Source organism: Denticeps clupeoides, chromosome 3, assembly GCF_900700375.1.
Source record: "Denticeps clupeoides chromosome 3, fDenClu1.1, whole genome shotgun sequence".
NCBI lineage: Eukaryota > Metazoa > Chordata > Actinopteri > Clupeiformes > Denticipitidae > Denticeps > Denticeps clupeoides.
Genome location: NC_041709.1, coordinates 29,910,536 through 29,936,722, shown reverse-complemented (window position 1 = coordinate 29,936,722; position 26,187 = coordinate 29,910,536). Strand labels below are relative to the sequence as shown.

The window sequence follows — 26,187 nt, the reverse complement described above, 5'->3', positions numbered from 1 at the left end:
TTGCCGCGTCAGAACATCTTGATGGTCTTCCGTTCTTCAGCCTGGCGCGTCACCGGGGTTGGTTTTTTCCATCGGATGTGAGTTAGTAGTTATTTCACCATGAAAACAATACCAGGCTGTAAACAATAATTCCAGCCCGAAACCTCTCTTTTCACACGAGCCCTCGTTTTTGTTAATTTTTGGGCCAGAATTCGAAAAATGTCTCATAACAGACATGTACGGCGTATTCTGTGTTGCTTTTTACCGAAATGACCGCCATGTGAAAGTGATTGTAAAACACTGCTAATGTCCCCCACCCCCCACCCCATTTGACCCATGACCCTGGTGAGCAGTAAGGGTGGGAAAAGAACTCGATATTGCAATATATTGTTGTGCTCTCTGTCGCAGTAAATAATAGATACACATAATCGAACCAATTGTCACTGTCACTACCCAATATCTACCATTCTGTTTACGGGGGGCGCTGTTTGAGTAAATCGGGGTAAAGTGGCGCAAACGGCGGCCGGCGAAGAACACAAGTTAACTAACAACAACAGCGAAGAAGCGCAGAGAATGGCGGAAAAAAAAAAATCAAAGACCCACCCGCCAGTTTCCACTCGAAAGTGTGGACACTCTTCGGGTTTTACGAGACAGTCGACGGAAAGGCACTGGATAAAGACTACGCAATCTGCACGAACTGCATTGCAAAGATAAAATATAACAGCAACACAACGAACGTGCAAGTGCACCTCGTTCACCATCACGGTGAACAACTCTCAGGTGATAATGAGGGCAAACCGAGTACGTTACAGCAACTTACTACTGACGTTTCAGTATCATGGTTTACGCATGTTAATTAATGTTCATGTTGGTTTTTAACGTTTGTGCACTTTTATCGGTCTAGCTGTACAGTGTTTACATTTAAGACCAGGAGGCAGTGAGTTATTATGCAAATGCATATTTCCTTGCACAATGTTGGAAATATTGGCATTTAATAAATGCATAAGATTTCCTTATTATTCCTTATTTTTCGTTTTCAGTCACACATATCGTGATATATCGTTGATGAAATGTCTTCCAATATATTGAATATCGCAGATATCGCGTGATATTGTCATTACCGTGGTCCACAGAATTAATCGTGAGTGACCTGTATCGTCCCACCCCATGTGAGCAGCGCAAGATAATGGCAGTAACGAGCGTCTGGACGGAGGCTATAGGACGGTTGCAGTGTGTTGTACTGCCATGAAAGGCGCCCGTGGAGCAGTGTGTGGGGATGGTGGCGACCTTCCGATTATCGATCCGCTTCCTCACCCCATAGGGCTACCACTGGCCCTCGTCCTGCACTGATGTCCGCGTCAGGGACTCACCAGATGACGTTACCGTTAACCCTACTGATGATCTGTGGTCAGACTACCCCAAGTTAGAATTCAGCTCATGTGATCATGTCATTTGCATCATATGTACGCACCATTCATCAGTCTGTGACAGTCACGTCTTCGTCCCACGATTAAACAACAATCACTTTGGATTGACCTGCCGTGACAAATGGAGCAAACTGTCCCACCAACAAGCTTCTCTACTCATTTCTGAGATTGAAATCTGCGTGAGTACGTTGCCTGCCTGTGGCGTACCACCGGTGTCGGTGCAGTGTGGGTGGGCGGCGGCGGGGACCGGGATCTGCGTTACTGCGTTCGCGCTGCAGGCCTACGAGAGATGCTTGGCAGGTCACAGCCCATTCACACTCCCACTCGACTTGCAGAAATAACCCGGGCGGCACCGGCCAGGCGCTGCTCTCTCTGGACTTGTGTGGCCGCTGATGTAGGTGGGACAGGGGACAGATGCGGGTCCTCTGGAAGGGTCGAGGACAGGACGAGCCTAGCTAGAGAGAAGAGAGAGGGATGGGTGGAGAGGTGGAAAGGGAGATGGATGGAGGGAGGCGACATGACAGCGCTGAATGCCCTCATTGTCCGTGGCCGCCACACCGAGGTGCGGCATGGAGGCCTTTATTTTTAGGTCTGAGCGAGGGAATCGCACACCTCCATGTCTGTGGCTTTCCTCTCACCCTAATATTTTAGGAGCCGCGCTGCCCATGCCAGCCCTGGGTCCACATTGCAGTAAATCTGTTTCAGTACGTTTATTTTATATAAAAAAAAAAAAGCCATTTATTTTAAAAGTAAAGTAAGTCCAGGTAATAGTGCTACACTGCTGCTGTTCTTTAAAAAAATCTTTTCCATTCTTTTTCAATAAAGCCTCCCAGGGCATATTCGTTTCCTCAGACGTGGCTGAACATGTTAAAGCAATAGGGCTGTCAATCGATTTATCTGCAATTTATTCACACATTAATCGCAACCTGAATCGGATTAATGTCAACTAATACATACATACTTCTGGGTCTCCGGTCGCCTACTCCATCACGAGACTTTACTCTATCCAAACCACTGCATTCCTTTATTAAAGGTCACAAGAAGGTGACTCCAGTCTAGCCTTAATGTCCCAGATGGTGGAATGAGCTACAGACCACGATCAAAGCAGCACCGTCCCTCTTGAAGACTCATCTTTGTGTCCTAACCCCGACTCTTACCTTCTTATTTTATGCGTTGGACCTGCTATTTACACTCTTCTTTTAAAAGCCATGAACATTGCGCTGAGCAGCACCTTCGTGCCTCCATTTTTGTTCCCGTAAGCTGCTTGTTTGTCTGCTCTGTGGCCTTTTTGAGGTTTGCTTGCAGCATTTTTGCTGGCTGGAATGTACACACAGCGACACAACTCGGCCTAAATTCGAACTTGGCGCAAGATGTGTGTGTCGTGTATGGTTTGAGCCGTTAGATGCGCGCTCCCTCTGGGGATTTTTGGTTTTGTTGTAGCCGAAGACCCATACCAGCCGTACCACGGGGATGGCCAAAACCCAAACACTAGGTCTCTTATGCCCAAAATGTGAGTGGGCCCCGGTCTCCTGGACAGGGAGGAGGAGACTGGGGATAAAAAGCGCTCTGTTCCCAGCACCTCTCCAGCACCTCTCCAGCACCCGGCTCCGCTCTCTTGGCTTTGTTAGTGAGGAAGGTGCCAGTGTCCCGAGTCCCGGAAACGGAGGGAGTACACGGAATGGAAAAGTAATTAAAGAGTGGAAGGATGAAAGAGGAGGAGAACATGAACAAAAGTGACAAAATGAGCCCAGAGGTGCCTGTTTTTATTTATTTTTTTGGAGTGAATTTACCAGTTCTTTTTCTTGGAGCATATACTTTTATAATAAAAATATGCAAATATCCAACTGAGCTAAAAGAGATCAGATATTTACTTTTGGGGTGGGGTTTTCAAGACTAATTATAGATACAAAATGAATGGGAGTAAAGTTGGAGGATGGAGGGATGTAAAAGGCAAATAGAGGAGGTTGGAGTGGATACGTTAATGGCTTTTATTGAATAGTATTGTGGAATATTGATGATTTTCCAGGCTGAATATATGTGTTTAAAACGAATAGGAGTCAGATTTTTTTATTTTTTTTAGTTTGTATAGAGTATGTGTCAGCCTCTGACATGAAGTGAAGTGAATGTCACATGTGATACAAAGCAGCACAGCACACGATGCACACAGTGAAATTTGCCCTCTGCATTTAACCCATCACCCTGAGTGAGCAGTGGGCAGCCATGACAGGTGCCCGGGGAGCAGTGTGTGGGGACGGTGCTTTGCTCAGTGGCACCTCAGTGGCACCTTGGCGGATCGGGATTCGAACCAGCAACCTTCTGATTACAGGGCCGCTTCCTTAACCGCTAGGCCACCACTGCCCCGCTACACAAGCTTCATCTTCTCGCTTCGATAATGTATATCCCCCACAGATTTCTGGGATAGGCTCCAGATTTCTTTCTTTATTTGGGAACCACATGCCTGGTTTAAGATCGGCTTTTTGAGGAACTGCGATGTAAAGAGGTGTGTCTGGCAGTGACGTTCTGCGGGATCGGCAGCATGTGGCTGGGATCAGGGTGCAGGGTGTGACCCTGTCGGACAGAGACCCACCCTAGACATATGGGCCCTGGCAGCCACACGGGCACAATGGAGCACTTTACCCAGGCCAGACCTCACACGTGTGTCCAGAGGGTGTGTGTGCAGAGGCCAAGCACACACACAGACACACACACACAGACACACACACACAAACACACTGAGTGTATTGTGACTCCCCAGTTGCAGCTGGAGTGACACACAGAACAGGGAAAATATTAGCTGGGCTGCACAGTCCACCCTCAGAACTGATCAGAAATACTTCTCCATCAGTAACCATTTTTCCTTCCTTTTTTATGGAAGAGGAATAGCAAATGGACGTTGCATAAATAGTCCATTGCATCTGTGCAAGTGTGACTTAATATATATATATACACACACACACACACACACACACACACACATATATATATGTATGTATAGATTATTTTTATAGATTATTTTTTTCGATCTATATTTTAGATTAATCTACATTAATCTAGATTAATCTAGATTAAAATGTCTTATTTGAATTCTGCCGAAGGCATTCAGAATATGTGTGCTACCCAAATAATGACTAAAAGTAAATCTTTGAGAACTGGTTTCTCAAGCCAGGTGGCGAATTAGACCAGGGGCTCATCTCCTGTTTCCAAAATGCATCACAAACTGCCTGAGAAAGCTGGTCTACTACGATAATTGGTGATGAAAATAAATTATGTTCAATAAGATGTACTTGTGTTTACCAACTGTTTACTCAGTTAAATAGCTGCATCCATGTTACCACGTCACGTTTGATGTGGTCATTTCACAGTTCAAAGACTCGTTCTCGCCCCCTACAGTGCAATTCGGCTAGGTATACATCCGCGCTAAAATATCAAGGTGAAAGTCATCATAGTGTAGCGGTTCTTCTTCTGCGTTGTGTAACTTTTTGATTTAGTTTCTTGAACCACAAATGATGAGCTGACACCCAAGAGATTTTCTGTGCAAAGTGTATTCTGTACTAAAAGCAAGGTCGCATTAGAACATCGCGTCAGAACATCGCGTCAGAACATCGCGTCACACATCGCGTCTTTCTGCACCTCTCTCTACAATATACAGTATTAAAAGAACATAAAAAAATATTCACAATATAACACACATGCAAAATATTCCTAATATGTACATAAATTCAAATGAAAGAAATAACTTTTTGCACAGAAACCCCATGCACCTCTCACAACTCACGCCATGTGTCCAAGAGACCTGAACCGGGTCTCAAAAACAAAATAAAAGTCTTTAGAAAATAAGAAAATAAAAGACAAGAAAGAAGAAATATACTTATAAATCTAGTATAACTATTTAACTCCAGCACAATAGCTTGTGTAGTATAGACCCAGCTCCCAAACCAACTTTGTGAATAGATTAACGGCGATATTTTGTTTATCGCCCGATAAGTCTCACGTTAACGCAGCACATTAACGCCGATAACGGCCCACCACTACTTATTTTATGAACTGATTTAATTAATATATTTATATATTTTCCCCTCTCTCTTTCAATTCTGTGTAAATAAATAACTTACTACTTTCTAATGTAAGGCCCATTTTATTGCAAGAAACCTTCATGGACCTGATTTTATAATAATGCGTTTAATATTTAATTTAATTTAATTAATTGAAATTCTGAAAGGTAAAATTCATTTGTGATGTATTTTTGTCATTACTGTATGGAACCAATTATCTATAAATGTATTAATTGTCTCGTAATTAGTCTGTGGTTTAGTCTGTGACTGTGGTGGTCATCATGGTCTACAGGGTTCAGAGGGGGGGCTGAGGGACAGCAGCTCCCTTCAGAGTGCCACTTTCTGGATTACACTTAATGTTCTGAACTGTCTGGACGCATAGCCATCATCCATAATCCTAAATCCCAGCGGAGCCCCGATGCGAACAACCAGATTATCATTGTGGCATCTTGTTGCCTGGCCTTAATGTCTCGCTGTCCCCATAAGATCACGCACACAGGACGCCCAGTGTCCTCCCACATGCTTTAGCACGGGACTCCCACATGGTCATCAGCGTCTCAGGAATTGTCACAACTGGACACTTTGCCCAGCTGTCATTTGTTCTCACTTTTCTAGTGGTGCCAGGTAAATAAAATGTAATTTTCCTTTACATGACAAAAAGTCACCCACTAATTCTGTCCCAGTCCCTAAACTGCTCCGCAGTCACCTGTAGAAAATCCCTGTGCTGGCACCTGTATGCCATTTAGAGTGTGTGTTTGTACATTTTCCACTGAACAAGAACAAGGGGACATCAAAGTCCTCCGTTCAAGGCCAGAACGGGTCTGGGGGTATTTCCAAAGCTGAATTTTCACAGTGGCGCTTGTCATGTTTGATGTGACATTCTTTTGCCTCACTCTCTCTCTCTCTCACACACACACACACACACACACACACACACGCACAACATGAGCAGGAACAGAGGAGTCACACACTCCACACCACCTGACTCTGCCCATCTTTTTGATGCTGGTTCTGTGATTGGTTTAGACTGAGTCAAGATGTGTGTGCTGACTGTCTCTCTGTTGTGGGATTTTCACACACTGCTGTCGATTCATCTGTCAGTCAGAGGAGTGACGATGATTTCAATGGACACACACACACAAACTCCGAGAGAGATCAGGACATGAAGCTTAGATCTCATACTGCCTGCACTTTAGATGGAAGCATGTTCTGTGTCACACTTGGGGCTGGGATTAGGGTTTATGGTTGCTTTAACAAATGGGTTAAATTTGGTTCATTAATGGAGTTGGGATTGGGGGTTTTAAAGGTCAAAGGTTATTGCTGGGTTTATAGCAGGGGAAAGCTGGAATCTTAACCTTTTGACTACCAAAAAGCCACTTGATATGATCAGATTGATAGTAACATTGATTATCTTTCCAACGTTACTATTCACTGTTATGACAGTGTGTGTGTGTGTGTGTGTGTGTGTCTGAACAAATGCATTGTGACTGCCGTGGATATGGGATGCCAGAGTGTGGTTGTGTGGGAAAGAGAGTTGCCTAGTTCCTCTGTCAGAATAACCCCCCCCCCCCCAGAACCTGGGTCTTCTGGTTCACAGGCGAGTGTGTTACCCACTAGGCTACTACCACCACCCCCTTAGTTACACACAGACAAACAGACAATGCAATATTCCCAACAGCTGAGTCAAAACACACACACACACACTCACACACACACTGATTACTGATACCTTACTTTAGCCTACATAATCATCTAATTAACTAGATATGTAGCTTTGTAATAATGCCTAAGTACTATTTAAGAGATTTTTTATCTATTTATTCAGTAAACATTTGTATTGATGACATGACTATCCCGAATCCCGAACCACCAAGGTGCTGCTGAACCGTACCATCCTCACACACACACTGCTCCCTGGGTGCCTATCCTGGCTGCCCACTGCTCACCAAGGGTGATGGTTAAAAGCAGAGGACACATTTTGTTGTGTCACCGTGTGCTGTGCTGCAGTGTTTCACAACAACAATCACTTCCCTTGTTCTCACTGGTTTGCATCGACCCTCATGCAGCGCTGGTCTCCTGTGTTTAGAATATTATAGTGGGGAGTGTTGTAACTATGTAATGGCTACACAACTCCCTTCAACATCAAGGACCAAGGCAGATTAAACGTGGACATGTTTGGCAAACGTAGGCCTTGTTTTATGTGTTGAATTGTCTCACTTTTAAAATGTCATTCATTTTATGCTCATGTGTCTAGAATGAACTGAGGCCAACAGACGAGCCTCCCAAGAAGTCTTATCTCGGTTAAGATGGCAGGCGTTGATGTATTTAACCGAGCAGAAGTTAGTGGGTTATTCGGTTCTACGTACTGACCCGGTTTTCAGTGAATGGGAGTCTCTCAGGATTAGACCATCAGCCATGCGAGGGAATGTAATGAAACGTAATGTTACTTCCTACAGACATCAAGGCGCGGGGATAAGTCGAGACATGGAGACATGGGAGCGGAACACTACTGTCATGTTCGTCGTTTTCGACATGTACAGTCCAAGTAACCGCGTAATTATTCCAAGTAAACGTTCCTGTCCTGTCGCCGTCTTTTCTCTCTTCTGTGTCTGTCCATCTGCATGACGTTGTTGTTTGACATCTGTTTGTGTGTGTGATCTCTAGATGAAATTCCTCATTTTCATACAACTGAATTAAGTGAAAGTGAAGTGATTGTGAAACACTGCAGCACAGCACGCGGTGACACAATGAAATATGGTCTCTGCTTTTAACCGTCACCCTTGGTGAGCAGTGGGCAGCCATGGTGGGTGCCCGGGGAGCAGTGTGTGGGGACGGTGCTTTGCTCACCTCAGTGGCCGGGGTTCGGGGTTTCGAACCAGCAACCTGGGGGTCGATTACGGGTCTGTTTCCTTACCTGCTAGGCCACCACTGCCCAAAAAGGCAGCTGATTGGGTGTTAGTAGCTTAGTGACATTCGCCTATGAACCAGGCCACATAGTCACAGGATCAAACCTGTCTCCAGGGGGACTGTCCCTGTAACTACTGATTGTAAGTCGCTCTAGATAAATGTGAATAATTATGGGTTAAAGAAGAGATTGAACGAAAAAGGGGGTGACCCCCTTTCTTCACACTGTGGTGGCCAACATGTTTGCGTTTGACGGGGTGTCTTCTTCTCTTCTTACCCGCATCTGAACCCCTCTTCAGGCCTGGCCCAGCTCCGATCTGGGCTCAGCGATTGGGGGGGTCTGTGTTGCGTTTTATCCGTTGGCGCCCAGATGGCCGACTTCTGGAGATTTCTGTTCATTTGTCAGGATTTGCGGAGCTTCATGTGGAGCCTGTATCTGTAGTGCGTCATTAATGAACAAATTCAACATTTTGTCATCTTATTCAAGCGTTGTTCTGCTGATCTTTACGATGGATTATTCACACGTCTAGGAGGCCAGAGTGAGCCCCACAGAAGCATCCCTGAGCCTCACAGAAGAGTCCGTGGCTGCACTGGTGAAGGTGCACTGTATAAATAAAAATCTGGGGAAACTTCAACACAACTGCATGGGCATGAAGTTTAGAGAACGAGGAAATTATTTATTTATTTATCTTTCTTACAGTAGGAATGAGTGAAATAATGCAGTAATGCATCTGGCACGTGCTCCTTCTGCATGATATATGGGGGGGTTAGGGTGAAGCTGTGGCCATATGGTTTGCGCATCTCTCCTGGCTCACTGTTCGCTTCCAGCCCACGTACGACCCAGTTTCTCACACTCCGGGACTCCATTCTCCACACGTCAGCACATTGTTAAAAACAGAAGAAAACACGATAAATAAACAATTTTAAAAAATGACATTTAACTTAAATAAGTGATATGATAAGTGATTTTATTAGCACTGGTATTGATATTTTATTATGGACTGATTGAAGATCTATCAATCTTGCGCTTTTATAAAAGCTTGTGAATGTTTTAAGACTTGTGCCACTGCAGGCGAGGGAAAGGCTCTATTTCGATGAGTCTGCGATGTACCGTGCCGCTCTGGTGTTGGGCGTGAGAGCCCTTTTTGACGCGTGGGAGTTATTCTTCTCGTATTTCTGCACCCGGCCTGTTCTGTTCAGGCCCTACGTTTCCTACCGCCCTCTCCGGACTGGCAGCCAAGTTACTTCAGGTGAGGTTTGAAAGCCATTGTTCCAGTGGAAGGGGGTCGAGGTGGATCCGGAGCCCCTCTCCATTCATGTTGGGATCCATGGGATCCTCTTTCAGTGTCTCGCTATCCTGGCACCGCGGTCCATGTGGATGGCTTGTCTTTAACGTCACATCAGCCTGAATGCGTTCTGCAGACTCTGGTGCATTTTTAACGGTGCTGGGAGCTGGTTGTGGACAAAGTGTGGTCACTACCATTATCCCTGCAGTAAAATAAGCTCCTCCCACACCCAACAGAAATGCAAAGTTAGCTGTGACACTTGCTCTTTTAAAAAAAAAAATTGTAAACTTTCAGAATGGGAATTCATGTTCAAAGCCGTTACGGTCTGATCATCTTTCTCTTTTATAGAGCGGTAGTAATGTAGATGGTAACACACTCACCTATGAAGCAGAAGACCACAAAATCCCACTCAAATCCCACTTACTACCATTGTGTCCCTGAGCAAGACACTTAACCCTGAGTGTCTCCAGGGGGGACTGTCCCCGTAACTACTGGTTGTAAGTTGCTCTGGATAAGGGTGTCTGATAAATGCTGTAAATGTAAATATATATACACAGATATACACACACTGGCAGTATAAATTTGAACACACCGCGGCGGTTATGGAGATGGAGTCGCCTCTTTTTACCTTCGTGGCTATTTTGTTCACTATTGTCATCATCAAAAGCCGTTAGATGAGATGCTCATTAACATGAGTAAATGATGAGTAAAGCATTTCGCTGCATGCCGTGTGTGACTGTGCATGCGACGAATAAAATTTGAATTTGATAAGAAAGTGTTCACTGTAGTAAACCTTCAGGACTGTTGGAAACCGTCCCTGTTGTTTAAGGTGGTGGAAAGAAGCCAAGAGTGTGAAATGCTGCCATCACGGCAAAAGCTGCCTGCTTCGGACAGACTCGCATGTTCAACTTTTTGCCTTGTTTGCGATTTAGTTTTTTGTTTATTACATGACCTCACGAGTGTTATTTCATAGTCATGTGTACTTTTGTTTTATTATATAAAAAATGTGTGTGTGTGTGTGTGTGTGTGTGTGTGTGTGTGTGTTTGTAAACCTACCAATATGTGGACATTGACCTGACTGCACACCAATAAGGTGGGGACGTGTGTCATCGTGGGGACCAAAAACCAAGTCCCCACAAAGTTAACTACGCTAGCATGTATATTTCATCAAAATAAGCCTACCCCTTTAATATCTCCAAAGTCCCCAAGATGGACATTTTCTTGAAAAACATTGTGTATGTGTGTGCCTGGAATTGCTCACAGTGTGTACACGCCAACTAGGGTTGAAGAGGGTAATTGCAATTGCAGATACACACAGTAACACGTGGTACAGCAATGCTGAACTCTTATTGGCTCGTCTTGATGACGTCACGGACCATCAGAAACCAATGAGAGAGCTAATTGTTAATAAGTGCCTCAGTTAGCAAGACTGAGTTTGCTGAGCTATAGCACCATCCAGATCTATGTAAGCTAACTTTAACTGCAAGAAAAAAATCATTTAAAGATTCATACTTTTATGATACACATTGTGTTAGGGGTAAATAATATTTCTTTCAATAGTAAAGTGTTTTAGTAAGAAAAGCTATGACAATGCTAGCTAGTTAAATGGTACTAGCTTAGTTAGCACATGCTAGTTTCTGTTATTTATGGATATTTAAAATTACAATTATTACTATATCTTCCATAGACGTTTTCACTAAGCAGTAAGAGAAATAATGTGCTAAGAAAAATGGCTCGGAGGCGACAAAGCCCAATAAACAATGCCATTTTTCACATCACCACCTGCCGTGATAAAGCAGGGCTTGATGTTAAATACATCAATTCCTATAAAGGTGAGCAAAGCAGATATATTATCTTAAACTAATTACTATGAGGGAAAGTAGGTATGAATGTGGGTTGTGATTCACAAATTAGGCAGGGGAGTGTTTGCCGAGTCAGATATTTTCAAAGGAGATTTCATACTGGAGTACAGAGGAGACCTTATCGATCCAGAAGAAAGTAAACGAAGACGGCGAATTTACCACAACTCCCTAAAAGGATTTATGTTCGATTTCATCTGGCATGGAAAATTCTGGACGTGAGTACAAATGGATTTATATATTTTCCTTTGTTTTGATGTATAACTGTATTAAATATTTAAAAAATATATTTGAAAACTCGCTGCTAAAACTAGTATTAGTTTTTTATTAGTATTCTAGTTTTGTTGCCACATGTGGGAACTCGTGTCTTGTGTGGAGTTGCACAGCATGGGGAGCATTTAGATCATTTATCATCGCTAAACCGCCCATAACAGCTTTAAATGTGTATTATTAATTTTTTCAAGTCAGATGTGGAGTCAAAATGGGTTACATAACGTCGCTCAGACACACAGGGATTGTGGGTAATATGGTTGTTTTCTTCTGATGGAACAGAATGATTTCATCATTTGTCTGTCAGCATTTAAGGTACTTATTGTAAACATGCCATACTATATTGACTTATTTACAGTTGGCTTCTAATAGTTAAGATAGCAGCTCATGCATGGTTCCTGCTCAGGTCTGAATATTTTCCAGAAATACAAAAAAAAAATGTTTATTTGTTCAGCTATTTGAAGTAGATTTATAATGTCTGCATATATCAGTTGTGTCATCACAAGATCACAAAAAATTGTTTAACAATTTATATATTATATTGTTAATATAAAATTAAGTAATACAAACTAACAATAGTATAATTTTGCATTTAATAACTATTCTCTTTATTCAAATTCAGTATTGATGCTGCAAGGGATGATGGCACCCTTGGAAGACTGGTTAATGATGATCACATTAACCCCAACTGCAAAATGAAAAGAATCATGGTGGAAGGAAAGCCTCATTTGTGCCTTTTTGCCTTAAAAGACATAACACCTGGAGACGAGATTAGATATAATTATGGCGATGCTGATTGTCCTTGGAGGAATCAGGTAAGAATTGTAAAAGATATTTTGAAATCTGATATTTATATAAATTAAGATTTTAGTATTAATTAATTGTAATATTATGTTTGTTCATAAAGTTTTAACAATCAGAATAATTCACACATGCTCGCATCCATTTTACTGTTATTGGTTTACTGGGCTTTTCATATGTTTGCAGCCCTGGTCCTGCATTCGAATTCTGTAACAAATATTGAATCTAGAGAATTGTGGTTGTTTTGTTTATTTCACTGAAGATGCATCATCACTATACCTACTTAAGCATATTCTCTGCATCTGTATTTATTTAAAAATGCTTTTGCAACCTGACACTGTTCAGCTTTTTTATCTTTTACCAGTATTTGGGGACTTATTGGGGATTCCTTTGATAATTTCAGGAAGAAAGAAGTGGAATGGAAGGAGCCAGTAACTGTCCCAGGTCAGAAAACGCCTCTGAAAAGGATCTACATTACACCCAAAGTTCATTGGATAACTGCACCCTCAACAATCAGGTATAAAACTGCTGTTTAATTACCCGATATTATCCATACTTTTAGAATGAGAGTGTGCATTTTAAAGTTATGCAAACATAACTTTCATATTTGGTCTAATTGTTGGCTGTTTTGTTCATTCCAGGAGACAATAAGTGGTGTAGACAGAGCTAATATCTTCCCCAAATCAGATGGTACCTCTGAAGACATTCAGCATTCCACAGACTGTTCACAGGTTGAGACTTTCCACATTCAGGTATGATACTTCTTTTTAAAATGTAATTTTAATATAATATACGTTAAGTCCCCACACTGTGCAATGTGCATGATATATGTGAAGTCCCCATGAACTATTGTGTATCACAAATCTTTTTGAAAGATTCACAAGACTCAGGATGAGAAGTGCTGCACCTCCCCCACTATGTCCCCACATTGTCTTCTAAAATTAAATCTCTATACTAAGTCCACACACTACACCTATTTTGATCTATTAGGATTTTGTAACACATGTACAACTCTTAGTACATTTAAACATTGAAAATATGTAGTGTGATTGTAGAATGGCAACGTATCTTTTATGTTTGGTTTAATGGCTGACTGTTTTGTTCATTTTAGGAGACAATAAGTGGTACGAACCAAGCCAGTAACTGCCCTAAATCAGATGGTGCCTCTGAAGACAATCAGCATTGCACAGACAGTTCACAGCATGACAGTATCTTCCACATTCAGGTATGAAACTGCTCTTTTTTTATGTATTTTAATTACAATATACGTTAAGTCCCCACAATGTGCAATGTGCAAGATATATGTGAAGTCCCCATAAAGTATTGTGTATCACAAATGTTTATGAAAGATTCACAAGACTCAGGATGAGAAGTGCTGCACCTCCCCCACAATGTCCCCACATTGTCTTCTAAAAAAAAATCTCTACACTAAGTCCACACACTACACCTATTTTGATCTATTAGGATTTTGTAACAAAATAAATTATTTTAATGACATGTATAACTGTTAGTACATTTAAAACATTGAAAATATGTAGTGTGGTTGTAGAATGGCAACATATCTTTTATGTTTGGTCTAATGGCTGACTGTTTTGTTCATTATAGGAGACAATAAAGGGTACGAACCAAGCCAGTAACTGCCCCAAATCAGATGGTGCCTCTGAAGACAATCAGCATTGCACAGACAGTTCACAGCATGACAGTATCTTCCACATTCAGGTATGAAACTGCTCTTTTTTTATGTATTTTAATTACCATATACGTTAAGTCCCCACAATGTGCACTGTGCATGATATATGTGAAGTCCCCATGACGTATTGTGTATCACAAATGTTTATGAAAGATTCACAAGACTCAGGATGAGAAGTGCTGCACCTCCCCCACTATGTCCCCACATTGTCTTCTAAAAAAACATTTCTACACTAAGTCCACACACTACACCTATTTTGATCTATTAGGATTTTGTAACAAAATTAATTATTTTAATGACATGTATAACTGTTAGTACATTTAAACATTGAAAATATGTAGTGTGGTTGTAGAATGGCAACATATCTTTTATGTTTGGTCTAATGGCTGACTGTTTTGTTCATTATAGGAGACAATAAAGGGTATGAACCAAGCCAGTAACTGCCCCAAATCAGATGGTGCCTCTGAAGACAATCAGCATTGCACAGACCGTCCACAGCATGACAGTATCTTCCACATTCAGGTATGAAACTGCTCTTTTTTATGTATTTTAATTACAATATACGTTAAGTCCCCACAATGTGCAATGTGCATGATATATGTGAAGTCCCCATAAAGTATTGTGTATCACAAATGTTTATGAAAGATTCACAAGACTCAGGATGAGAGTGCTGCACCTCCCCCACTATGTCCCCACATTGTCTTCTAAAAAAATCTCTACACTAAGTCCACACACTACACCTATTTTGATAATGACATGTATAACTGTTAGTACATTTAAATTTTGAAATTATGTAGTGTGCTTGCAGAATGCAAACATTACTTTTACATTTGGTCAAATTGCAATCAGACAGTCAGAATTGCACTGCCAGTTCACAGGTTGAGAGTATCTTCCACATTCAGGTATGAAACTGTTCTTTTCAATGTATTTTTATCATAATATCAAATCTCGAATTCCGATCCGCCAAGGTGCAACTGAGCAAAGCACTGTCCCCACACACTTCTCCCCAGGCGCCTTTCATGGCTGCCTACTGCTCACCAAGGGTGATGGGTTAAAAGCAAAGGACACATTTAGTTGTGTGCACATGTGCTGTGTTGCAGTGTATCACAATGACAATCACTTCTCTTTTACTTAATAAACATTAAGTCCCTTCAATGTAAATATATGTGACATCCCTACAAAGTAGAATGTGCTTCACCACTATTGTTGAAAGGTTAATAAGACTCAACAAGTTTTGTGTACGTGCCTCAGCAGGTACCCACGTTGTCTTCTAAAATGAAGGCTTTAGTGAAATAGCTAAGAGACTCCATGGTAGCATGAAATGGAGTCTACAACTGACATAAGTGGCTCAGGTAGTGCAGCTTGTTCAGGATCAAATTCAAATTTTATTTGTCACATACACAGTCATACATGATATGATATGCAGTTTTAACAAAAGTGTTTAAGTGTTAGGATATGTTAGGAAGTGTTCAAGTGTTAGGTATATCAATGCAAGCTATGGCAAGAAGGTTTGTGTAGAGTCCAGAACATGAAGGCACTACCAGGAAACAGGCCAGTACATCAGAAGACATGGAGGAGGCAGTAGAAGGGCAACCCAGCAGCAGGACCGCTACCTCCACCTTTGTGCAAGGAGGAACAGGAGGACCTCTGCCAGAGCCCTGCAAAATGACCTCCAGCAGGCCTCTCTGCTCTGCTCAAATGGTCAGAAACAGACTCCACAAGGGTGGTATGAGGGCCCGATGTCCATAGATTGGGGTTTTGCTTACAGCCCAACACTGTGCAGCATGTTTGGCATTTGCCAAAGAACAACAAGATTGGCAAATTCGCCACTGGCGCCCTGTGCTCTTCACAGATGAAACCAGGTTCACACAGAGCATATGTGACATGTGACAGTCTGGAGACGCCATGGAGAACATTCTGATGCCTGCAACATCCTCCAGCATGACCAGTGTGGCAGTGGGTCAGTAGTGGTGTGGGGTGGCATTTCTTTAGGGGGGCGCACAACCCTCCATGTGCTCGCCAGATGTAGCTTGACTGCCATTAACTACCGAGATGAGATCTTCAGACCCCATGTGCACATCTGGGACATCATATCTCGCTTCATCTACCAACACCACGTTGCATCACAGACTGTTCAGGAGTTGGCGGATTCTTTAGACCAGGTCTGGGAGGAGATCCCTCAGGAGACCATCCGTCACCTAAACAGGAGCATGTCCAGTCATTGTAGGGAGGTCATAGAGGCACGTGAAGGCCTCATTACTGGGCCTCATTTTTACTTATTTTAAGGACATTACATCAGCCCATAGTTTGTTTTGCCACTTTAATTTTGAGTGTGACTCCAAATCCAGAGCTTCATGGGTTGATAAATTTGATTTTCATCGATAATTTTTGTGTGATTTTGTAGTTAGCACATTCAACTATGTAAAGAAGTATTTAATAAGAATATTTCATTCATTCAGATGTAGGATGTCTTATTTCTGTGTTCCCTTAATTTGTGAGCAGTGTATTTTCTCCAAGAAAGAATCAAATCCTTAACAATTTTGAATGCATTTGTTTTGTGTTTAAGTGGCTCTTGATGTAGAACCACCCATAGATCCTTCTGCAAAAGAAGTCCAGAAATCTTCAATTGAACAAGCAACAGAAATAACAAGTACCACAACTACCATGAAAGGTACTGTTTGTTAAACTTCATAGAAAGCCTTTATGAACTTAAAAATCTCTGTTTTTTCTGATGTGCTTTGTTCATTCAGGTCGAAAGGTGGTAAAGAAAAAGAAATGGGACAGTGATGAAATGAATGCAGTTGAAAAGCATCTAAACAGGTTCATCAAAACTTGTACAGTGCCAGGAAAACAACAATGTGAGGCCTGTATAAATGCTGAACCTGTTGCCTTGAAAGACAGGGATTGGTTGTCTGTAAAGTTCTTTGTGAAGAACAAAATCACTACCCTTAAAAGAAGAATGTAAAGTCAGTTATTTTATTTTGTTTGGTATCTTATTTTCTGGTATTTTAGATTTCTGGTTATTACATTTGTTTTAAAAGGATCTTAGAATCTCTTTTTTTTTTTTGGAAATGGGTGCAATTCAGTAAAGTGTCTTTGAATCGAATGTAAATATGTACAGAATACTGTTCAGAATGCTACATAAAAATAGCAAAAAAAAATAAATATTTTATTCATGTTATTAAATTTTGATCTTTTCATTCATTATAGCTGCATCCCAGCTGTTTCGTCCCCATGTTGTTCACAAGTACCTACATCTTACAGTTAACCAGACAGTTCACTATGTGTGTCTGCTGGTCCTCACAAGTGATGTCTACCAGACAAGGTCCCCAGTTTGTAGGAAAATGTCACATTGCTTTATTAATGTATTTTCTATATTTTAAAGTGACAGTCATTTTTAAAGCCTCAAATGAAACATAAATCTATCTTTAGATTTTTCATAAAGCCTTTAGAAATGCACGTCCCCACGATGTGGCATCGTGCATGTAGTCCCCAAATTGCGGCTACACAAGTATGTGTGTGTGTGTGTGTGTGTATATATATATATATATATATATATATATACACACACACACACCCACACACAAACGGATGTCAGATCTCTGTAAATATCCATCCACAGACCACGCTGTGTACCTGACACTTTGAGCTGGTGATAATTAGGTCTCTGGGGTGTAACCGGCACGTCAAACGGTCTGTTTTGCTTCTGTTTATGTGTCCCTCTGTTTCATCGCCGCAGTCACAGCCGATGGCCAAGGTCAGCTGAACAGGCCTTTCTTACCTTATAAATGCATGTGCGCGCTCAGCTAGGGGAACCGCTGCATTTTTCTCTGTGACCTCAAATGCGCAGTTATCTGATGGCTCGGATTTCCCATGGTGCTGTGAAAAATGCTCTCGCTGTCATGCCCACGCGCCCACACGCTATTCAAGGTGACATTGCGCACTTAAAGCACACAGAAAATGAAAAAAAAAGATTTGATGTCCCAGCTGCCCGCAGTGACCTAAAGCAGCTGCTTCAGAACTGAGCTGATGGTGGATTCTTTCCCAATAAAACCAGGAATATACAATCAGGCGACAAAGTAAATGAATAAATGAATGAAGAGAATCATTTCTGGCCATGGGTTGAGTCCGGCAGGAGTCGGCAGCCTTTAACACTCAAAGAGCCATTTGGACTCCTAATATTATTTTTACTTTTATGCTATGTATAATAAAAGTAGGCTAGTGTGTTGCTTGTGCAATTTGATTCATGCAATGACAACAGTGTGGGGAGGGAGTCACGTTTTGCACGAGTATGCATGTAGAAGCCGCTGACGCGAAGAAAAGTCTAATAACCCGGCAGGACATGTATGGGGGAAAAGAGGAGATCCGGTCACCCTAGCTTAGTGGCGCTATGCTAATGCTAAACAACTTACTTACGAACTAAAATTCAACATGTGCAAATCATTAAACACTAATTATTGTTACCCAACGGCTTATTTACCCAAGAGGCATCAGATTTTAAAATGACGCTCTAATTATACAAAGAGCTATGGTGGGGGTGGCCAGGCAAGGCATTTGTGGAGTGAAGGTGAAGTGGAGAAGGTGATTGTCATTGTGAAACACTGCAGCACAGCACACGGTCACACAACGAAATGTGTCCTCTGCTTGTAACCATCACCCTTGGTGAGCAGTGGGCAGCCATGACAGGTGCCCAGGGAGCAGTGTGTGGGGACGGTGCGTTTGGAAATGCTTCAGAATCAGAATCTTGCGTCAACTCACATTTAAAATGTAGGGGTGTAAGATCCATGGCAGATGGTGTCTACATGACGAGGTTCGTTGGCCCAGGCAAACGGACTTCATCACCTCTTTTAAATATCATTTAGCAAAGCACCACCAACTTAAGACGTAATTCTTTTTGGGCAAAAACAACAGTGTGATTTTTTTTTTTACCTTCACCTACACCACATCTATGGCAAAATCATTTGCTACTTTTGAAGACGCAGAGTTTCATGCCTCCAGAAATTTGGCAAACCACTGGTGGCCAGCGAAAGGCAAGGTGGGATACTTTCCCCGATCTCTCTCTCTCTCTCTCTCTCTCTCTCTGCCGGCTGGCTGCAGCAGAACTTTTTGCTCCGCCCCCTTGGACCTTAGCTCCACCCATCCCAGTTTTTATTAGTGATGAATTGTTGGAAAATGTGTCCCCTGTCAATACAGCATGTGCTGGCCATAAATGAACAAGAAAAGCAAAAAAGTCAGGTGAGCGTTCCGGTGATTAGAATTACCAAATTTCACATGATTAATCGAATTACTCACTTCAAAGGAAAATAGCATCAGACAGGAGCACAACAGGGCGACTCGAATGCGATTCTCCATGGGCCTGATACAGATGAGCCACCTTGCCTGCCGGTCGGCTCAGGAAACCCAGGAAATAAATGTGCCTGTCTGCTCCGACCGATCGTCCAAGGTCATGGCAGGTTCGTTTTTTTTATTTACCGCAACGATCCCATTTAAATAAGATGACCTTCAGCAGCGGTCGTCTTCTGCCTTTTGTCCTTTGCGCGGGGCGTTTTTTTGTCCTTAGTTGCTCCAGGTTTATCGGAAACAGATCCGTCACCGTAGGACAGCGGCAGAGCTGAGATTAAAATGGATTTGTTCTGCATGGTGGGCCGGATTGGTCAGCTGGGCCTCTGTGAATATGGCCAGCTGTCGGCTGCCTGTCTGCGGGTTTTCCTCCCTGTTGACTCTCATTAGCATTTCCCCTTCCCAGCTACTTCCAATCCGGTGGCCTTATGCCTCGAGTTTGCTTATGGAATGATGCTAGCACCCCTGTTTTTTTGTGAGTTATGTCTTGCCACACTGTGGCAAAGGATCAAAAGCTGTTTTTTTTTTTTTTTTTTTTTTTGAATGATTTTTGTTCCTGCATCCCCTACAGTACAGGCCAAATGTTTGGACACACCTTCTCATTCAATGTGTTTTCTTCATTTTCATGACCATTTACGTTGGTAGATTCTCACTGAAGGCATCAAAACTATGAATGAACACATGTGGAGTTATGTACTTAACAAAAAGTTGAAATAACTGAAAACATGTTTTATATTCTAGTTTCTTTGCTCTGATTACTGCTTTGCACACTCTCGGCATTCTCTCGATGAGCTTCAAGAGGTCGTCACCTGAAATGGTTTTCCAACAGTCTTGAAGGAGTTCCCAGAGGTGTTTAGCACTTGTTGGTCCAGCTCACCCCAAACCATCTCAACTGGGTTCAGGTCCGGTGACTGTGGAGGCCAGGTCTCCACTTTTTGTTAAGTACATAACTCCACATGTGTTCATTCATAGCTTTGATGCCGCGAAAACAAAGAAAACACATTGAATGAGATGGTGTGTCCGAACCTTTGGCCTGTACTGTGTAATGTAAAATGCTATGCTGCCCCTGTTAGCGTGTTTGGCTGCAGCTGTGTGAATAAAGAGCTGACGGAACACGGCCCAGTCGCGAGCACAGGCCGCCTGGCTGCGCAGCTGTGTGCGGTGTGTGCTTTTCATTCACCACTTCCATTCTGTGCGTGTTTCTGAGTGTGAGAGTGTCTGTGCACACAGGCTCCATATTGGAGCAATTACCGAGCCCTGACCCCCACCCCTCCTTCCGAACTCTGCGCCACTGCGGCCACTCCGAGCTATTTAAACCGTCTAATTACTCAAGCAGATTACTGACCTGGGCAGGCACTAATTATGGCTGCTAATTTTGGGTCATCAGGCACCATTTGGAGGTGAGAATGGAAGCTCAAAGCACACGCGTGCGGCCGTGTGTTTACACTTCCCTCTTCAGCGTATTTTGCCGGCACAAATGACACTGTCTACATGGCCTTTGGTCACATGCACATTAAAGTGGCATCCGACTGCTTGTCCAGGGTGACTAGGGCCACATACTTACAAGAGCGATATTTACATACATCAGTCTTTGCAGACACAAATGAGTGAGGTTGCAAATTTCTCAACTCAAACAGCAAGAAATTACTATAAATCCAATGTTTTCTAATGATTAACTTTTTCATAGCTCAGTGTGAGACACCAATGATTCTTAATAGTGATGTAGAAAATAGGCAAACTGTTCTCAGCATTTTCTCTTTAGCAGACGAGAATAGTTTCATATTTCACATTGTTTCGTATTTCATTATTGACTCGAGTCACAGAGAGGTTCTCGTATCAGGATTGTTGCGGGATCGTTACATCAGAAGGGAGTTGTAATTAGACTAATGCATTGGTGCTAAGCACAGTGCGCCGCTTGTTGTTGCGTCGCCCTCAGCCATCCTCTCCTTCACACCCGTCACAGTAACAAAACGGACCCGTAATCAGAAGGTTGCCGGTTCGAATCCCGATTGAGGTCCCACTGAGCAAAGCACCGTCCACACACACTGCTCCCCAGGCGCCTGTCATGTCTGCCCACTGCTCACCAAGGGTGATGGTTAAAAGCAGAGGACACATTTCGTTGTGTCACCATGTGCTGTGCTGCAGTGTTTCACAATGACAATCACTTCACTTTCACTTCAAGTGAGGGATTCATTATTTTACCGAACACTCCCCTTGCTGCTGGTTGGTGGATCTGATTGCTGTGTTATATTGTGGGGAAAATCACTGATGGCTGTGAAGTGTGCACTGTGGAAGGCATCAAATGACACAAGGGTGGCACTCCACCACCCATCTAACGTTGTCTTTTCTCTCGCTCACTCACTCTCGCTGTGGACTTTACCAGATGAAAGGAATGAAACTGTATTAATGTGCTTTTTTTTGTGTGTGATCTTAATATTGTGCAACAGATTAAATGTTGATAATGTTAGTATATTTTTCTGTGAAGATTGTACAGTCATCTCTACGTCACACATATCAGTACCTCATCTGTGTTTTGTCTGTCTGTTGGTCAGTAGTTAATCCACAAATTTGGTTTCACTCACACTGTGCACAACGTCTAATTTAATAATAGTAATAAAAAAAATATATATATATATATATATATATATATATATATATTAGTTCAGTATACAAATAAATAGTCTACCGTTGTTAGTTTTTATATTACTTTTATATTATTATAACTTTTATATTATTATCTGCACATTATAGCAGAGTTGATGTGAGTGAGGTCCGATTATGAAACTGCGATTCCAGTTGAAAGGGCTTCAGGCTCGGTGGGGTACGCCGAGTGGGGTTGCCTGGTTGCCCCTTTTTTCATCTGCTAATTGTGCCATTCGAGCGATTAGCGGCAGTGTGAGCAGCCGAGGGGACGTGGCACTGCGGGGTCTCTGCTTAATTGCTTGGTCCAGAAACTGGACAGTAGAATTTAGCCTTTTTTCAGGTCCTCTGACGGGTAAGTGGCGTTGAGCCATTGAAAGGACGCGAGAAGCGGACTGATGTCGGAGCTAAGCGCTTGTTTGCGGCACATCAGACTGAGTTGTATTGACCGTGGCCACTTTCAGCCTGGAAACCGGCGTTCTGGTAAAAATCCATTAGCTGATTTTTTTTTTTCTATTTGCCTCTCCCTCGCTGCACCCTAAATTTCTTCCCTCATACCGGTCCAGTCACAGAAGCTTGTTCCCCAAAGGTCCTGAAGTCTTTTTACCGTTTTAAAGACATGTTTGAGTGGAGAGAGGAGATGGAAAGGTCTCTCTGTTTTGGAACATGACGTCATTAGCACAGCGTTCCGGAAAATAACGGAATGAGTCAGAACACAGGGACGGACGGTTTGGTGGTGCGCTCTGTCAATCTTAATCCTACAAAAGTCCCCAAAAGTTTGTGTGACTATAACATTAAACTGGCCTTGGTGTGTGTGTGTGTGTGTGTGTGTGTGTGTGTGTGAGAAAAAGACATCAAAGGCCTTTCAAACAGCCAACTAATAAATGGCAAGAGTACTCATTGCTTAAGGGAATAACTGTGCGGACACACACACACACACACACACACGCTCTCTCTCTCTCAGACCTCAGCGACTGTCAGAGTTTCTGTCTGAGGCCCTGGGTCAGCCAGCTGTTGCTGACACTGTGCAGCATTTGAAAATGTGTGTCTGTGTGTGTATCACCCGGAGGTGTCCGCTGCAACCTGTGGAGCTTCCGTCTCTATGATTCTCACCAAATCTGTGTGTGTGAGTGTGTGTGGTTGTCTGGTGTGGTGTAGCTGGGTCAGCAGGTTATCTGCTGTCATGGAGCATCTCAGTGTCTGGAGGATAACACACAGCTGCGCTCTGGTGTGTGTGTGTGTGTGTGTGTGTTCTCTGTCTAAAGAGAGACTAATGAGACTTAATGTGTGGGTGGGTTGGTGTGTGTGTGTGTGTGTAGGGGGAACCCGACATGGAACGTGAAACACGGAAAGAAAAGAACGAGGAAATAACAGCATGAAAGGAGAGAAGAGGCGAGGGATGATCGTCACCACATGCTGGTTTCCCACACAACTTTCTGCATTCCTCCTCCTCCTCCTCTTTTCCTTCTCACCCACTCACCCACTCTCTAAATCATGTGACACACACACACACACACAGACTGCAAACATGACTGGTTGGCTGGCTGCATTGGCAAGGTGTCTTGTCTGCATCAGGTCTCACCTGATTGGTCTACCAAAAAATTGGGTCAAATGGCGACACATGGTCCTCTGAGCTTTTTTTTTTTTTTGTGGCATGTTCTCTCTGTCTGTAAGGTCAATAAAGGATTACCACCAACAATGCAATATTATTACATGTAGTGTTAAATAATGCATTGATTGTTGTCATTAGGCATTTGTGTGACCCCGGTTGACCTCTGCAGAGAGTCTGACATGTAATTGGTGGTTTTGGCCATAAATCACTGTCTTCTGTGCAGATTTCTCAGACTCGGATTAATGTTAATCCTGGACTGGTGTTTTCTTTTCAGTTGGAGGATCTTCAGGCGCTGCAGTCAGCTCCAGTGGAGTAATCCACGTCTGGGAAACCGACTTTCAGCTACACTAAATCAGGCCGCAAAAACAAATTTTTTACAGCATTTATCTAGTGCAGCTTACAATCAGTAGTTACAGGGACAGTCCCCCGGGAGACACTCAGGGTTAAGGGTCTTGCTCAGGGAGACAATGGTAGTAAAGTGGGGTTTGAACCTTTGACTTTGTGATCTTTGGTCCATAGATGGGCGTGTTACCATCTAGACTACTACCACCTCTATCCCCAATTTTTTTCTGAGATTAACATAGAAAACCACAGTTAAATTACAGTTAAATTACCCAGAAATCTTCATTCTGGGTTCCAACTCCAAAGTGCTGTGACCAAAAATAAAACAGATGTATGATTGTGGACCCACCCACTGTCCTGTGATTGGTTCATGCTACGCCTGTTTTTTGTTTGTTTTTGGTACCTTAGGGACCAGTGCCCCCCTCTCTTTCACACACACACACACACACACACACACACCTGTTCCATCTCCTAAAGACCAGCGGTTAATGTGTACAGAAACTGCACTACGGTCACGCACAGTGCTCCATTATTCACACGCTTCCTTCCGTTCTGTCTCCATGGAAACGTCGTCAGCACTGTTGCTGTGACCTGATGGCCAGATGCTGATGTCATGCACACACACACACACACACACACACACACACACACACACACAGACACAGACATACGTATGATAAAAAATGCCTCCGGCAGGTTTCTGGTGGCTTCAGTTTCAGCCTTAGGAAATAACACACACACACACACACACACACACACACACATTATCTGCCACTTAACATAGTGAGGGGTTGTATGACATTTCTCCTTAAATTAGATTCCCTCTCAGCTGACTGATGCAGCAGACTGCTTCGTCTCAGCATGGTAAAGCTTAGGCAACAATCTGAAGTAATCTGTGTGTGTGTGTGTGTGTGTGTGTGTGTGTGTGTGTGTGTGTGTGTGTGTGTGAGAGTAGTCATTGTCTGAGTGAATGAGGTATAGATAGTATAAACATTGTGGTTGCTGCAGCATGACTGTGTGGCTCGGGGCGAGCGTATCAGGGCTGGGTTTGGGTGTCTGCTGAAGTGCCTGTTTATTAATCATTAATGATGATGAGATCAGGCTGTCTGCCTCTCCCCACATCAGAAGACCCCCCTCCGTAACACACACACATATGCATACAGGGGGCAAGTTACCGCACAACTGCAGCTGCTCCAGGACCCCAGATCCAGACAGCCAGAGAGAGGAGAGGAGTAAAACCAGTCATGAAAAAGTAATGCGGATTCAGCAATTCCAGACCTAATTATGGGAGTCGAGTGTTTGATGTGTCACAATATGCGCCGCATTATTACTCGAGAGCCACGCCTGCATTCTATGTCATTTTGGTGGTAGATTTTACTGAAAAACAATATCCTAATATTTGGTTAATTAATATTTTGCCCACAAGGCAATGGGGCTGTTTTAACATACTTTGCGCTTCACTGAAAGTCCTGTAGGTTTTTCTTCAGGTGTGGCCTAGCGGTTAAGGAAGCGGCCCCATAATCAGAAGGTTGCTGGTTCGAATCCCGATCCGCCAAGGTGCCACTGAGCAAAAGCACCGTCCCCACACACTGCTGCCCACTGTTCACTCAGGGTGATGGGTTAAATGCAGAGGACAAATTTCACTGTGTGCACCATGTGCTGTGCTGTGTATCACATGTGACAATCATTTCATTAAATGGAAGACCAGTTGAATGCACAGGAAAGCGAGGGTTTAATGAAAAACATATAGGAATATGTCATTATTGGTACACATACAGTATAAATATAGGCATATAAATACAGCCAGAAGGGCAGGCAAGTCCACTCAGTGCTGTGCTCATCACACCTGGCTTTAGAAAAAAGTCAGGTTGGGATAAAAGAGGATTTATGCTGGAGTCACAACCTTTAAAAAAGAAGCTTGTCACCTCTCCAAAGTTGCAATAGTTGTTTATCTGTGGACTCTTTTTGTGTGGCTGGAAATGTAT

At 42.8% G+C, this 26,187-nt stretch overlaps 1 protein-coding gene and 2 long non-coding RNA genes across 3 annotated transcripts in view; all 3 read left to right on the top strand.

Moving 5' to 3' along the window:
* Positions 1-26,187, top strand: part of bcr (BCR activator of RhoGEF and GTPase) — a 72,421-nt gene that overhangs the window by 4,218 nt on the left and 42,016 nt on the right. The gene's annotated exons all lie outside the window — the stretch shown is intronic.
* Positions 10,660-13,736, top strand: LOC114787007 (uncharacterized). The gene is made up of 4 exons (XR_003749279.1): positions 10,660-12,592; positions 12,982-13,095; positions 13,220-13,330; positions 13,690-13,736. It is a non-coding gene; the product is annotated as an uncharacterized LOC114787007 (long non-coding RNA).
* On the top strand, positions 13,742-17,315 carry LOC114787008 (uncharacterized). Its single transcript, XR_003749280.1, has 3 exons — positions 13,742-13,803; positions 16,835-16,939; positions 17,019-17,315. It is a non-coding gene; the product is annotated as an uncharacterized LOC114787008 (long non-coding RNA).